At 44.9% G+C, this 12,263-nt stretch overlaps 1 pseudogene; it reads right to left on the minus strand.

The window, feature by feature from the left end:
* Positions 1–4,021: 4,021 nt before the first annotated feature.
* LOC134941726 (5S ribosomal RNA) lies at positions 4,022–4,140 on the minus strand (annotated as a pseudogene).
* Positions 4,141–12,263: the final 8,123 nt, after the last annotated feature.

A 12,263-nucleotide genomic window follows, 5' to 3' on the forward strand; every position in this document is an offset into this window, starting at 1 on the left:
TGGCACATACAGGAAAGACCCAACAGTCCAAACCCCAGATCCCTAATGGTCAATAATATATTACACTTGTAGGAAGGAAGGGCATTTTGCCAGAGATTGTAGGAGTAGTAGGACACATAGTCAATATAGACCCCCTAGACAGAAAACACAAGCCACATTATTAAACACATAGACGGGATCAAGGGACATATAGTAAGGAATCATAAGCCATATAGAAAACACATTCAGCTAATGGGAAGAACAAAATAAATGCAACATTACCCTTTGACAAAACTTGCTGGGGTTAAGATGTGGCCTCTAAACTTCTGCTTCTTTTTTCTAGCAGAAATGGCCCCTGATTAACTTAATTTTGTTAGATATGATATACATACACTGTGCTCCCGCTCAGGAAGTACAACGTATGTTAGACACCCACGAAGACTAATGTCGCATTCTACTGTTCTTGATGCATGTCCATCACAGGTAGAGGAAATTATCTCACAGATACCGGGTTCCCTATGAACTTAGGATGGACAGGACACTGGATTGATGGCTGGGATAGTCCCAATAGCGATATGATAAACACAGAATTTTTTTTAAGGGGAGTAGACCAAGTAGAGAATCACTCCCCCGTAGTGCCCAATCCAGTTGTCAAATTTTTATAAAATCTTCACCTCTACAAACTCATCTGTCACCAACCTCTGTTCTGTTTCTCTACAGTTTCCTCTTCATCTTTTGTGTTCACACAGGGTGGTACAATACATGGAACCAAGTACAGTTCAAACTCCACATTCCTAGGTCCTTCAGAGTTCTGCCGAAACCCAGTATATCTCAACAGCACGATAACACCAGTATTACTGCAGTGTGCCTTGTCATGCACAAAGGGTGGAGAATGGGAATACTGGTGAGGGGAATTTTGTATAGACACTGATATGCCTGTTGGTGAATGGCAAACCTGACATTTCCTTTTTAATTTTCTTCTTCTTCTTTCTCTCCTCTAGAGATGTTTTTTTTTTTTTTTTGAGTTATGCTCATGGTACTCTACATTGCAAACACACGATAGTAAATTAAAATGAAAAATTTGTGTTCCCTACAGGAAAAGGCAGTCTGGAGGACAAAGGGGTATGGCCAGGAGTCCTCAGGACTGTGAACAGGTGGACACGGTAAGCCAGTAGCCCCCAGAGCATACCTTCCATGTCTAGCTGAGGTGGCACACGGTCTGACTCATCCAGGCAAAGAGGATATGTGCAGGCTGATGAGAGCCTACTGGTGTGCGCCAGGATTCTATTCTCATGCAGGTAAGAGAGCAATGACCTGTCCTGCTTGCTTGAGGAAGAATATTGGTAAAGCAATACCAACAGAGCCATCCCATATCCCTCCTGCAGACGGATCTTTTCAGGAAATACAAATCGACTTCGTACAGTTAACACCCTTTAGGAATTATTGTTATGTATTTGTGTGCACTGATGTTTTCTCAAACTGGGTAGAGGCATTTCCTGCCGCCACGGATGCTGCTGTGTTTACCGCAAAGAAAAATTGTGCAGAAATTTGTGTGTAGATAATGGTACCCCTAGAAGTAGGATCAAAGCTTGAAATTGTACTATTGTGATCATAGATACTGCCACTAGTATTATGTAGCATCGGAATCACTCCCAGATCTTCACTCAACGAATCACCCTCTTCGAAATTTGTTTTTGTCTTGGTTTTGGTATTTGTGTTTTTTTTTGGGTTGTTTTTGGAAGACAACCTCATGTCATGATTGATCCGCACAGTGATCAGAAATACACCAATGAGGTGACAGTACAGTACCTTATTGAGATGAGCCAGCATTTGAGAACTTGACAAAAAAACTTGAAACTGTTGATTGCTGGTATGCCAAATACTAACTGTCTTGATTGTGAACCAAGAGACTGTGTGATTGTTCTTACGCTCAGGTTGCCTAATAGACAGGTGGGAAGGACCATACCAAGTTTTGCTGACAGCACTATCCCAGTGAAAGTAGCCGAGAGAGAGACTTGGGTCCACGATTCCCATTGCAGGAAAGTCGGTAGTCCGGAAGGAACTCGTAAATGGAGTGAGATCACAAAAGTATCACCAGAGACTCTGTTCCGTGAAGACTGAGAGGCGGCACTGTTGAACACTACCTGAGCGTACTAAAGGATTGCAGAAAGACCAGTCATTGTAATTGATTTGTTATGAACAAGAGTTGTTTTGTTCTATTTCTCTTTTCTCTCTTTCCTGCTGACAAACATTTTTTTTTCAGGATATTCTATTTTTGCGAGGTTTTTTTATGAGGAGTCGAGTGTGGGACTGGAACTGGTTCTGGAGGAAGGAGTGATTTCCTTATAGGATCCCAGGATTAGCCGATCAGTTTGTTAAAGTCAGAGAAAAATCAAAGGACTAGCAGTTATGGAGTTCGGAGGTAATCAGGAACAATCAGACAATGGCTATTCACACATTGCAGATAAAGAGCTCATTAATATATGTGGAAGAAAGGTTTATGAGTGGCTCTCCCCGAACTCCGAAGGTTTATGTTATTTAGGAAGGACACTACTTATAACCCTTGTTCAATTATTAAACAGACCTAGCATACGTTCCAGAAATGGAAACAATGTTCAGAAAATGATAGGAATATGTAGATCATAAAAAGTTTATATGTCACTTTCACGATTTGTTTGTGTCTTCTTCATCTACCCAGCAGAACCTCAATCGAATCCAAACATCAGTGTACAAAGACGTAGGTACATGTATGTGTGAAACGTTCGTCGCAAATCAGACATTATGCTGGGACAGTGCTTTGGCCTATACTCTATAGGTTGAATGTTGCCCCACACCCAAACAGTGGTCCCGTGACCGCCGAGTGCATATAGAGGATGTCTCGTCCTCCTCCCTGTCTTCCCCAAATACAGTCAAGTGTCTGATTTGTGAAATGAACACATACTTGTGTCTAGGTCACCGATTATTGTATGAAATATTTTTTTTCTTATGTTAATAATTGATGGCAGTTATTGTTTACAGCCAAAGGGTGGACTGACGAAGTCAAAAATATTACATAGAACATACAAACTCTACACACATATAAGTCGCTATACTTGCAAATACGCGCAGTGAGCACAGCAAAATATGGTAACAAACGCAATTTACACGGACATGCCACAGAGATGGATTCGACACTTATTTCATACAGTACATAATTATAATAATATCAAGCGCCAGACATCATGATGATTTAAAATTATATAATGAAGTAATGTCATGTATGTGTATTATTTGAACAAAGCCAGATACACCTGTCATATTTGGTATTTAAGCAACCAGATTAATGTGTAGATTCATTTGATACTTGTTATTAAGTTGTAGGACATTGCAACAAATAGTTATGATTAAATGTATGAAAGGTAAAATCACTTTTATTAGAACAATAGATATTCCAAACAGGTAGTGGACAGGAAGCTCAGGCCAGCCCCTTTGGATGTCTTCAAGGCTGTACCTGTGGAGCATATACAAATAGACTAGTGACTCATCATGAATGAGAAATTCCCCTCCCCAAAAACTAGATAACACATTGCTGATCACACAGGAGACAACAAGGAGAAAAGAAGACTCTTTTGTGGGTGCACTCTTGACTTTGAAATATGAAATGAAATATACAAAATATGATATATAATAATAAAATCAACTTTTATTGACAAAAAATTAAGAAAATAGTGGTTAATGAAAGAAATAACAATCGAAAAGACAATATAGGCAAAAATTGCTAATGTATTAATAATAATATACCGGCTGACGGAGTAGATACAGATATTATAAATGGTTAATGTAAATATTTGTAAATTTGTGACGCTGCGTTCCAATAACAGATGAATACCTATCCTGTCTTAGTGCCAAAATAAATAATCAATGAGACCTGCATACTGATTACAATTAAGAATATAAATTCCCATTATATCCAGCTGATACTAAGTGAAGAAGCAGTAGGAAATAAGATGGCAGTGTGAATCTGCTGTCAATGTTAGACACTGAGCATGTGGAATCAATGTGTGCTCTACTACACTGAGTCTTCCTCAATGGTCCCCCACTTGAGTACTGACCCAGCCCAACACTAATTAGCTTCCAAGTTCGGATGGCTTCGGGCGTTTCCAGTGTGGTATGGTAGTAGAGAAAATAGGCGGTAATAAGAAGCTCTGGAATCACTGATGAGAGTTCACAAATTACATAGTATCAAGAAAGAGACAGATATAGGCCAGTAGAGGAAAATAGATGGATCTGCTGCCAATGTTAGACAGGGGTATGGCCCTGAATCAATGGTGAGAGTCTATGAAATTAAAATGTAAATAGGAATGGGAAAAAGGAGAAAATAGAAATCTCAGTGTAAATTAGGTATCAGCAAAATTATATGTCCTGATGGACTATTAGAAGTTAATAAGGAGCAAAATGGACACGAAAACCACAATCTTTTGCAATTGCTGAGGTGAAGCCAGACAACAGTGTTACCACTGCAAAAAATAGAAATACCAGTATAAATTAAGTATCAGCAAAAATAATATATCCTGATGGACTATTAGAAGTAAATAAGGAGCAAATGGACACAAAAACCACAATCTTTTGCAATTGCAAAAGATTGTGGTTGTTGTGTCCATTTGCTCCTTATTTACTTCTAATAGTCCATCAGGATATATTATTTTAGCTGATACTTAATTTATACTGGTATTTCTATTTTTTGCGTCTCTCATCCACACTCATTACTCGCTCCCACTCACGACTGTAGGACTTTCATCGGGCTGCACCCACTCTGTGGAATGCCCTACCACGTACAATAAGACTCTCCTCTAGTCTCCAAACCTTCAAGCGTTCCCTGAAAACTCACCTCTTTAGGCAAGCGTATCAAATTCCAGAACCGCCCAGATAACTTTCATAAACCTTCCTATCAAATTGCATCCACTCTGTACAGTCCACACATATTCTCACATGTCTTCTCATTCTATGCAATAGATAGGCATATGTACACAAGGAAAGGTGCTATTTCCCTATAGATTGTAAGCTTGCGAGCAGGGCCTTCCTACCTCTATGACTGTTATCACCCAGTTTGTTATTGTTGTTGTTATTTCAAATTGTAAAGCGCAACGGAATTTGCTGCGCTATATAAGAAACTGTTAATAAATAAATAATTAAGGTGCAGATTTCGGCCTTATCTATATTCTTTCAGAAGGAATTGGCTTCTCTCACAGAAGTCCAGACTTTTGTAAAGGGAGTGCTGCACATCCAACCTCTTTTTGTGCCCCCAGTGGCACTGTGGGACCTTAACGTGGTGTTACAGTTCCTTAAATCACACTGGTTTGAGCCTCTTCAAACAGTTGAATTAAAATTTCTCACGTGGAAAGTGGTCATGTTGTTGGCCTTGGCATCTGCGAGGCGGTTTCCGAATTGGCGGCTTTGTCTCACAAGAGCCCCTATCTGATTTTCCATGTGGATCGAGCAGAGTTGAGGACTCGTCCTCAATTTCTGCATAAAGTGGTTTTCGTCGTTTCATATGAACCAACCTATTGTGGTGCCTGTGGCTACGGGTGACTTGGAGGATTCCAAGTCCCTTGATGTAGTCAGGGCCTTAAAAATTTATGTAGCCAGGACGGCTCGAGTTAGGAAAACTGAGGCACTGTTTGTCCTGTATGCAGCCAACAAGGTTGGCGCTCCTGCTTCTAAGCAGACTATTGCTCGCTGGATCTGTAACACGATTCAGCAGGCTCATTCTATGGCTGGATTGCCGTTACCAAATTCGGTAAAGGCCCATTCCACTAGAAAGGTGGGCTCTTCTTGGGCGGCTGCCCGAGGCATCTCGGCATTACAGCTTTGCCGAGCAGCTACTTGGTCGGGTTCAAACACTTTTGCAAAATTCTACAAGTTTGATACCCTGGCTGATGAGGACCTCATGTTTGCTCAATCAGTGCTGCAGAGTCATCCACACTCTCCCGCTCGGTCTGGAGCTTTGGTATAAACCCCATGGTCCTTACGGAGTCCCCAGCATCCTCTAGGACGTAAGAGAAAATAAGATTTTAAACCTACCGGTAAATCTTTTTCTCCTAGTCCGTAGAGGATGCTGGGCGCCCGTCCCAGTGCGGACAAATTCTGCAAGGCTTGTCTATAGTTGTTGCTTACATAAGGGTTATGTTACAGTTGAGATCAGTCTCTGGCTGATGCTGTTTTGTTCATACTGTTAACTGGTTTAGTATATACCATGTTGTACGGTGTGTATGGTGTGGGCTGGTATGTATCTCGCCCTTAGATTAACAAAAATCCTTTCCTCGTACTGTCCGTCTCCTCTGGGCACAGTTCTATAACTGAGGTCTGGAGGAGGGTCATAGAGGGAGGAGCCAGTTCACACCCATCTAAAGTCTTAGAATGCCCATGTCTCCTGCGGAGCCTGTCTATACCCCATGGTCCTTACGGAGTCCCCAGCATCCTCTACGGACTAGGAGAAAAAGATTTACCGGTAGGTTTAAAAATAAGATTTTACTTACCGGTAAATCTATTTCTCGTAGTCCGTAGTGGATGCTGGGGACTCCGTAAGGACAATGGGGATAGACGGGCTACGCAGGAGACATGGGCACTTTAACAAAGAATTTAGGTTCTGGTGTGCACTGGCTCCTCCCTCTATGCCCCTCCTCCAGACCTCAGTTAGAGAAACTGTGCCCAGAGGAGCTGACAGTACAAGGAAAGGATTTTGGTAATCCAGGGCAAGATTCATACCAGCCACACCAATCACACCGTATAACATGTGATAACAACCAGTTAACAGTATGACAAATAACAGAGCATGAGGTCAAACCCTGATGCAACCATAACTTAACCCTTATTGAAGCAATAACTATATACAAGTATTGCAGAAGAAGTCCGCACTTGGGACGGGCGCCCAGTATCCACTACGGACTACGAGAAATAGATTTACCGGTAAGTAAAATCTTATTTTCTCTAACGTCCTAGTGGATGCTGGGGACTCCGTAAGGACCATGGGGATTATACCAAAGCTCCCAAACGGGCGGGAGAGTGCGGATGACTCTGCAGCACCGATTGAGCAAACAAGGTCCTCCTCAGCCAGGGTATCAAACTTGTAGAACTTTGCAAAAGTGTTTGAACCTGACCAAGTAGCCGCTCGGCAAAGTTGTAATGCCGAGACCCCTCGGGCAGCCGCCCAAGAAGAGCCCACCTTCCTAGTGGAATTGGCCTTAACTGATTTTGGCAGCGGCAATCCAGCCGCAGAATGAGCCTGCTGAATCGTGTTACGTTTCCAGCGAGCAATAGTTTGCTTTGAAGCAGGAGCACCAAGCTTGTTGGATGCATACAGGATAAACAACGACTCTGTTTTCCTGACCCTAGCCGTTCTGGCTACATAAACCTTCAAAGCCCTGACCACATTAAGCAACTCGGAATCCTCCAAGTCACGAGTAGCCACAGGCACAACAATAGGTTGGTTCATATGAAAAGATGAAACCACTTTCGGCAGAAATTGTGGACGGGTCCGCAATTCTGCTCTATCCATATGGAAAACCAGATAGGGGCTTTTATGTGACAAAGCCGCCAACTCTGACACACGCCTAGCCGAAGCCAAGGCTAATAGCATGACCACCTTCCACGTGAGATATTTCAACTCCACCGTTTTAAGTGGTTCAAACTTGTGGGATTTCAGGAAACTTAACACCACGTTAAGATCCCAAGGTGCCACTGGAGGCACAAAAGGAGGCTGAATATGCAGCACTCCCTTTACAAACGTCTGAACTTCTGGTAGAGAAGCCAACTCCTTTTGAAAGAAAATGGATAGGGCCGAAATCTGGACCTTAATGGAGCCCAATTTTAGGCCCAAATTCACTCCGGACTGTAGGAAGTGAAGGAAACGGCCCAGCTGGAATTCCTCCATATGAGCATTCCTGGCCTCACACCAAGAAACATATTTTCGCCATATACGGTGATAATGTTTAGCTGTCACGTCCTTCCTAGCCTTTATCAGCGTAGGAATGACCTCATCCGGAATGCCCTTCTCTGCTAGGATCCGGCGTTCAACCGCCATGCCGTGGTAAGTCTTGGAACAGACAGGGCCCCTGTTGCAACAGGTCCTGTTTTAGAGGAAGAGGCCACGGGTCCTCTGTGAGCATTTCTTGCAGATCTGGATACCAAGTCCTTCGTGGCCAATCTGGAACAATGAGGATTGTTCTCACTCCTCTTTTTCTTATTATCCTCAGCTCCTTGGGTATGAGAGGAAGAGGAGGAAATACATAGACTGACTGGAACACCCACGGTGTCACCAGGGCGTCCACAGCTACTGCCTGAGGGTCTCTTGACCTGGCGCAATACCTCTGTAGCTTTTTGTTGAGGCGGGATGCCATCATGTCCACCTGTGGCAGTTCCCACCGACTTGTAATCTGTGCGAAGACTTCCTGATGAAGTCCCCACTCTCCCGGGTGGAGGTCGTGTCTGCTGAGGAAGTCTGCTTCCCAGTTGTCCACTCCCGGGATGAACACTGCTGACAGTGCGCTTACGTGATTCTCCGCCCAGCGAAGAATTCTGGTGGCTTCCGCGATCGCCACTCTGCTCCTTGTGCCGCCTTGTCGGTTTACATGAGCCACTGCGGTGATGTTGTCTGACTGAATCAGAACCGGTTGGTCGCGAAGCAAGTTCTCCGCTTGACACAGGGTGTTGTATATGGCCCTTAGTTCCAGGATGTTGATGTGAAGGCAAGTCTCTTGACTTGACCACAGACCTTGGAAATTTCTTCCCTGTGTGACTGCTCCCCAACCTCGGAGGCTTGCGTCCGTGTTCACCAGGACCCAGTCCTGAATGCCGAATCTGCGGCCCTCGAGAAGGTGAGCACTCTGCAGCCACCACAGGAGTGACACCCTGGCCCTGGGGGATAGGGTGATTAACCGATGCATCTGAAGATGTGATCCGGACCACTTGTCCAGTAAGTCCCATTGAAAGGTCCTCGCATGGAACCTGCCGAAGGGAATGGCCTCGTATGATGCCACCATCTTTCCCAGGACTCGAGTGCAGTGATGCACTGACACCTGTTTTGGTTTTAATAGGTTCCTGACCAGGGTCATGAGTTCCTGAGCTTTCTCTATCGGGAGATAAACCCTTTTCTGGTCTGCGTCCAGAATCATGCCCAGGAAAGGCAGACGAGTCGTAGGAACCAACTGCGACTTTGGAACTGCGACATTTGGTGAAAATCCTCGGGGCCGCGGAAAGCCCAAACGGCAACGTCTGAAATTTGTAATGACAATCCTGTACAGCAAATCTCAGGAACGCCTGATGAGGCGGATATATGGGGACATGAAGGTATGCATCCTTTATGTCCAGAGACACCATAAAATCCCCCCCCTTCCAGGCTTGCGATGACCGCTCTCAGCGATTCCATCTTGAACTTGAACCTTTTCAGGTATATGTTCAGGGATTTTAAATTCAATATGGGTCTGACCGAACCGTCCGGTTTCGGGACTACAAACATGGTCGAATAATAACCCCTTCCCTGTTGAAGGAGGGGAACCTTGACCACCACCTGTTGAAGATACAATTTGTGAATTGCAGTTAACACTATTTCCCTCTCGTGGGGGGAAGCTGGTAGGGCCGATTTGAGGTATCGGTGAGGGGGCATCTCTTCGAATTCCAGCTTGTATCCCTGAGACACAATTTCTATTGCCCAGGGATCCACCTGGGAGTGAACCCACTTGTGGCTGAAATTTCGAAGACGTGTCCCCACCGGGCCTAGCTCCGCCTGTGGAGCCCCAGCGTCATGCAGTGGATTTTGTGGAGGCCGGGGAGGACTTCTGTTCCTGGGAACTAGCTGTGTTGTGCAGCTTCTTTCCTCTGCCCCTGCCTCTGGCAAGAAAGGACGCACCTCGGACTTTCTTGTTTCTTTGTGATCGAAAGGACTGCATTTGATAATACTGTGCTCTCTTAGGCTGTGAGGGAATATAAGGCAAAAAATTTGACTTTCCAGCTGTAGCTGTGGAGACTAGGTCCGAGAGACCCTCCCCAAAGAATTCCTCACCCTTGTAAGGTAAAACCTCCATATGCCTTTTTGAGTCGGCATCACCTGTCCATTGCCGAGTCCACAGGACCCTTCTGGCCGAAATCGACATAGCATTTATTCTAGAACCCAGTAGACTAATGTCTATTTGAGCATCTCTCATATATAGGACAGCGTCTTTAATATGCCCCAGGGTCAACAATATAGTATCCTTGTCTAAGGTATCAATTTCCTCAGATAAGGTATCCGTCCATGCTGCTACAGCACTACACACCCAGGCCGACGCGATTGCCGGCCTCAGTAAGGTACCTGAATGTGTATAAATGGACTTCAGGGTAACCTCCTGTTTGCGATCCGCAGCATCTTTGAGGGTAGCCGTATCCTGTGACGGCAGGGCTACCTTTTTGGATAAGCGTGTTAAAGCTATGTCCACCCTAGGGGAGGATTCCCAGCGTAACCTGTCCGTTGGCGGGAAAGGATACGCCATAAGAATCCTTTTGGAAATCTGCAGTTTTTTATCTGGAGATTCCCAAGCCTTTTCACATAACTCATTCAGCTCGTGTGAGGGGGGAAAGGTTACCTCCGGCTTCTTTCCCTTATACATATGCACCCTCTTGTCAGGGACTGGGGTTTCCTCTGTGATGTGCAACACATCCTAAATTGCTATAATCATATAACGGATGGATTTAGCCAATTTTGGCTGTAACTTTGCATCATCGTAATCGACACTGGAGTCAGAATCCATTTCGATATCTGTATCAACAATTTGGGATAGTGGGCGCTTCTGAGACCCTGACGGCCTCTGCGACATAGGATCAGGCACGGGTTGAGACCCTGACTGTCCCGAGGCTTCAGCTTTGTCTAACCTTTTATGTAAGGAATTAACATTTAAAACATTTAAAACCTTCCACATATCCATCCAATCAGGTGTCGGCGCCGTCGGCGGAGACACCACATTCATTTGCTCCCGCTCTGCTTCCACATAGCCTTCCTCATCAGACATGTCGATACAAGCGTACCGACACACCACACACACAGGGAATGCCCTTTCTGAAGACAGTTCCCCCACAAGGCCCTTTGGAGAGACAGAGAGAGAGTATGCCAGCACACACCCCAGCGCTATAAACCCAGGAATAATAAGATTTTACTCACCGGTAAATCTATTTCTCGTAGTCCGTAGTGGATGCTGGGACTCCTTAAGGACCATGGGGAATAGCGGCTCCGCAGGAGACTGGGCACAACTAAAGAAAGCTTTAGGACTACCTGGTGTGCACTGGCTCCTCCCACTATGACCCTCCTCCAGACCTCAGTTAGGATACTGTGCCCGGAAGAGCTGACACAATAAGGAAGGATTTTGAATCCCGGATAAGACTCATACCAGCCACACCAATCACACCGTATAACTCGTGATACTATACCCAGTTAACAGTATGAAATATAACGGAGCCTCTCAACAGATGGCTCAACAATAACCCTTTAGTTAGGCAATAACTATATACAAGTATTGCAGACAATCCGCACTTGGGATGGGCGCCCAGCATCCACTACGGACTACGATAAATAGATTTACCGGTGAGTAAAATCTTATTTTCTCTGACGTCCTAAGTGGATGCTGGGACTCCGTAAGGACCATGGGGATTATACCAAAGCTCCCAAACGGGCGGGAGAGTGCGGATGACTCTGCAGCACCGAATGAGCAAACTCTAGGTCCTCCTCAGCCAGGGTATCAAACTTGTAGACTGTTGCAAAAGTGTTTGAACCCGACCAAGTAACAGCTCAGCAAATTTGTAAAGCCGAGACCCCTCGGGCAGCCGCCCAAGAAGAGCCCACTTTCCTCGTGGAATGGGCTTTTACAGATTTAGGGTGCGGCAGTCCAGCCGCAGAATGTGCAAGTTGAATCGTGCTACAGATCCAGCGAGCAATAGTCTGCTTAGAAGCAGGAGCACCCAGCTTGTTGGGTGCATACAGGATAAATAGCGAGTCAGTTTTCCTGACTCCAGCCGTCCTGGAAACATATATTTTTCAGGGCCCTGACTACGTCCAGTAACTTGGAATCCTCCAAGTCCCAAGTAGCCGCAGGCACCACAATAGGTTGGTTCACATTAAAAACTGATACCACCTTAGGAAGGAATTGGGAACGAGTCCTCAATTCCGCCCTATCCATATAAAAAAATTAGATAAGGGCTTTTGCATGATAAAGCCGCTAATACTGATACACGCCTGGCCGACGCCAAGGCCAACAGCATGACCACTTTCCACGTGAGGTATT

This window comes from Pseudophryne corroboree, chromosome 1 (genome assembly GCF_028390025.1).
Source record: "Pseudophryne corroboree isolate aPseCor3 chromosome 1, aPseCor3.hap2, whole genome shotgun sequence".
NCBI classification, from domain to species: Eukaryota; Metazoa; Chordata; class Amphibia; order Anura; family Myobatrachidae; genus Pseudophryne; species Pseudophryne corroboree.